The 4880-nt window shown below is 40.9% G+C and overlaps 1 protein-coding gene and 1 pseudogene across 1 annotated transcript in view; one reads left to right on the top strand and one right to left on the bottom strand.

Moving 5' to 3' along the window:
• The window catches only part of RPRD2 (regulation of nuclear pre-mRNA domain containing 2), a 113391-nt gene that overhangs the window by 102040 nt on the left and 6471 nt on the right, over positions 1-4880 (bottom strand). The window lies entirely within an intron of this gene.
• On the top strand, positions 1417-2862 carry LOC105821713 (annotated as a pseudogene).

Raw genomic sequence — 4880 nt, forward strand, 5'->3', positions numbered from 1 at the left:
ATAAGAACTCAGGAAATGTAATTAATAGCTATCAATAAATCTATTAGTGATATGGTTGTGAAGTTAACTACATAATAATTAGAAATTTAATAAAGAACATTATCAAATAATAAAGTACCTGCAAGCAACTCAGGCTCTGAAACTACTGTATTTCTTTTCTTTCTCCCACTTACCCTCAACTTCTGTCTATTAAAAAAAAAAAAAAAAAAACAGCAGCCAGGCTCTGTAATCCCAGCACCCTAGGAGGCTGAGGTAGAAGGATCACTTGAGGTCAGGAGTTTGAAACTACCCTGGGCAACATAGCAAGACCTCACCTCTATTAAGTGAGAAAAATTAGTCGGATGTGGTGCTCTGCACCAGTAGTCCTAGCTACTCGAGAGGCTGAGGCAGGGGATCGGTTGAGCTCAGGAGCTGGAGGCTGCAGTGAGCTATGATGATGCCACTGTACTCTAATCTAGCCCGGGTGAGAGTGAGACCCTGTCTTAAATAAACAAAACACAAAACAAAATTAAGGGCCAGGCGCGGTGGCTCACGCCTGTAATCCTAGCTCTCTGGGAGGCCGAGGCGGGCGGATTGTTTTGAGCTCAGGAGTTCGAGACCAGCCTGAGCAAGAGTGAGACCCCGTCTCTACTAAAATTAGAAAGAAATTAATTGGACAACTAAAAATAAATAGAAAAAATTAGCCGGGCATGGTGGCGCATGCCTGTAGTCCCAGCTACTCGGGAGACTGAAGCAGGAGGATTGCTTGAGCCCAGGAGTTTGAGGTTGCTGTGAGCTAGGCTGACGCCACGGCACTCTAGCCCGGGCAACAGAGTGAGACTCTGTCTCAAAAAAAAAAAAAAACAAAACAAAACAAAACAAAAAATTAAGCTTACATTTAGCCACCCTAAAACCAGGTATGGTTTCCTTTTCTTACACTATAAATGTTCTGACAGTTTCCCCCGAATAATCAATTAACCTCCCTGAGACTCAGTTTATAAATTTTTAAAGTGGGAATAATTCATACCTTGCAGAGCTGAAGTCATGATTATTATAGGTAATAGATATCTATTAAATATGCTCAATAAACAATACCTACAGTCCAACCAAAAAGTGATACCTCTTATAAATTGTTATAGAATATAAAACTCATACTATCATACTTTCCAGAACCAGTTAAAATATTTTTGTTCAATTCCTATCTTAGTTACCAAATGTTACGTTCCTTATAATCCCATCTCTCATTAGGCACCCAGTACAGAGTTTTACACTGAGGAAGCACTCACTATTTCTAAATTCACTTTCTGAATTCTGTATCTTTGTACATAGTAACATACTATAAAGGAACTCTTAATTATTCAATAATACTGGCTGCCTCCTGGGCACAGAGAACATCATTTAAAAAAGAATACATCATGTAACACTTGTAAAACTATCATGACGCTAAAGGAACATAAAAACAGTTCAGGATCTATTCTGGGTTTTTTTTTTTTTCCTTTTTTTTTTTTTTTTAAATAAAAAGTGGTAAGTTAACATTCCTAACATTAAAAGATCCTTGTTCCATTCACAGTACAACTTTTACTAAAAAGTAATAAAACAAACACTATATCTTTCTGCTAGTGGGCACCAAAGAACTAGAAAGTATAGGTAAGTGAAATTAATCACAAAACAGTGAAGTGGAAGAGAGATGAGGGAGAGATAAAGGCCACAACCAAAACTACTAGTAAAATTTAAAGCTAGCATACCAAATATTTCATTTTTCATCAAAGAACCTCTATTTTAATGCTTTTCTAAAAATAAGGGAGTAAGAAGAATGAAGTATTTTTTTTTAAACTATATTTTAGCCAGAAAAACTATAACGTTTCAAAGCACAGATGGAACTGTTGCCTTTTCCCAAAAGGAGTAACTAGGTTCTACTACTTTCTCCACAAGATGTACATTTCTCCAGTGTTCTATAATTAAAATCGGTGGGGGCAGAGGAATCTGAAAACACCAACTACTTTGTTTCCTTGACAAACGGATGAGAAAGTCAGTCAAGCTGGTTTGTACAACATTGTTGAGTTCTTGGGTACTTTTTACTAGGGTTTCTGAGCTCCTTCTACAAAATAAACCTCATGTATCCTTGGTTCTCAGACAGCTAAAATTTTTAATTGACTGAAATCTCCCCTTTGGACTTTTTTTTTTAAGAAATAGGGTCTCACTCTCTCACCCAAGCTAGAGTGCTGGAGTGCAGTGGCGTGATCATAGCTCACTGTAACCTCAAACTCCTGAACTGAACTCAAGTGATCCTCCACCTCAGCTTCCCAAGTAGCCAGGACTATAGGCAGGTACCACCATGCCCACCCAGCTGATTCCCCCTCCTACCATCTCCCACCACAGAGACGGGGTCTCACTATGTTACCCAGGGTGGTCTCCAACTTCCGGGTTCAAGAGATCCTCCCGCCCTGGACTCCCAAAGTGCTGGGACCACAGGCATAAGCCACCACCTTTGGACTTTTTAAAGTACTGCTATAGCTCTTTCCTGTTCTCGCTTCCAAGATGACAAAGAAAAGAAAGAACATGGTCGTGCCAAAAAGGGCCGTGGCCGTGTACAGCCTATTTACTGTACAAACTGCGCCCAATGCGTGCCTAAAGACAGCTATAAAGAAGTTCGTTGTTTGGAACACAGTGGAGGTCACAGCTGTCAGGGACATTTCTGAAGCGAGTGTCTTCGACGCCTAGGTGCTTCCCAAGCTGTATGCAAAGCTACATTACTGTGTGAGTTGTGCTAGTCACAGCAAGGGAGTCAGGAGTCGTCCTCGGGAAGCCCGAAAGGACTGAACACCCCCAGCCCGATTTAGACACGCGGGTGCTGCCCCAAAATATCCACCAAAGCTCACGTAAGGAGTTGAGTCCTTGAAGCCTGAGGAAAAACTATCCTTTGAAAAAAATAAAATAAAATGAAAATTATACTTAAAAAAAATAAAGTACTGCTATAAAACAATAAACACTTAGGGAAAGTGAAGGAAAAAAGATAACTACGCAGAAAAAGAATTTGGATACAGCTATTATTTATTAGTTTACAAAAGGCAGGAAGCCAGATCACTAAGAATAAAATCAGTAAGCCTACACTTCCCAAGAAATTAGGCACATACATACACTCATCCCACTTCTCTTTTTTTTTTTTTTCACCACTCAAATTTAGCAGTGGGGGGTTGAATACCAACTTTAGTGACACTAATGTTAATAAGTTCTGATAACCCACTACCATCGGACCAGCCCATCCCCCTTCTCTACAGATAAAACTGACATTAAAGGAGTTTGGGGGTGGCCTGTTTGAACAAATTTTAATATTAGTATTTTTCCATTGCCACTGTAATTTTCCTTTTCAAGACATTTCCATACCACAGAACCATGTGAAATTTGTCAATAGTGTTTCACACTTTTGAGTCATGGGAATGTTTATTTGCTATAAAATTTAACATTTAGCTCACTATGGAATATGGTATAGCAAAATTATGTTCCACATATTGCTTAAAACCCACGTAGGGCCATGGAAGAAATCGCCCTTCTGCACAGGAGACAAAGCAAACATGAAGAGCATAGCCAGGTGCGGTGGCTAAATTCAAGGCCGCAGTGAGTTGTGATCCTGCCACTGCACTCCAGCCTGGGCAACAGAGCAAGACCTTGTCTTTAAAAAAGAGGGGGGGACTGGGTGCAGTGGCTCACGCCTGTAATCCTAGCACTCTGGGAGGCTGAGGCGGGAGGACTGCTTGAGGTCAGGAGTTTGAGACCAGTCTGAGCAAGACTGAGACCCTATCTCTACTAAAAATAGAAAAAATTTTTAGTCCGGCGTGGTGGCATGTGCCTGTAGTCCCAGGTACTCGGGAGGCTGAGGCAGGAGGATCGCTTGAGCCCAGGAGTTTGAGGTTGCTGTGAGCTAGGCTGATGCCAGGGCACTCTAGCCCGGGCAACAGAGCGAGACTTTGTTTCAAAAAAACAAAACCAAACAAAACAAAACCTGCCTCCACAACACTGTATTCCCCTTTCCTGCTTTGTAGTTCTCTATAGCACTTATCACCTTCTAATATGTTTAATATTTTACTTATTTAGCTTGTTGTCTGTCTCCCCTTACTAAAGTATAATAAGCTCTATGGGAGCATTATGTTTTCCTGCTGCATTCCTAGTGCCTAGACAGTGCCTGGCACAATCAACAAATACTGAAAGCACTGAATGTAAACTAGGGACCTATAAAAAAAATTCATCTCGGAACTTACAGAATCTGTACCTAATCCACCAGTATTCCTTATCTGCATACATATGATATGTGATTAAAAAACTTTATGCCTTGTTCCTTCTCCATTCCCACTGTTTCACTTGACTAGCCTTAAAAAAACAAAACAAAACAAAACAAAAAAAACTTTATGCCTATGGCAGTATTGTTAGACTCTATGTGTCTAGCCTATATACCTGCTACAAAGGATACATTACAAAGAAAGTAAACAGTTAAAGAAAGAGCTACATTTCAGAGACCAGACCTACAGAAAATGGTCTCGGGCCCTCAGAAGTAGAATATCAAATATGAGACAGCAAGACCACATTCCCAGAGAGTTGGTTGTTTAAAAAGTGTGGCACCTCCCCCTCTTGCTCCCTCCCTTGCCATGTGATGTGCCTGCTCACCCTTCACTTTCCACCTTGACTGGAAGTCCCCTGAGTACCTCATCATACGAGTGAAGAAGCATCTGCTGGCACCATGCTACTTCTGCAGTCTGCAGAACCATGAGCCAAATAAACTTCTTCTTAAAAAAAAAAAAAAAAGACCACATTCCCCATTCCCCCATCTCACATGTTTTGCCATCAAAACCCCTTTATTGAGGCCAGGCGCGGTGGCTCATGCCTGTAATCCTAGCTCTCTGGGAGGC

This window comes from Propithecus coquereli, unplaced genomic scaffold (genome assembly GCF_000956105.1).
Source record: "Propithecus coquereli isolate 6110/MARCELLA unplaced genomic scaffold, Pcoq_1.0 Scaffold59, whole genome shotgun sequence".
Classification (NCBI taxonomy): domain Eukaryota; kingdom Metazoa; phylum Chordata; class Mammalia; order Primates; family Indriidae; genus Propithecus; species Propithecus coquereli.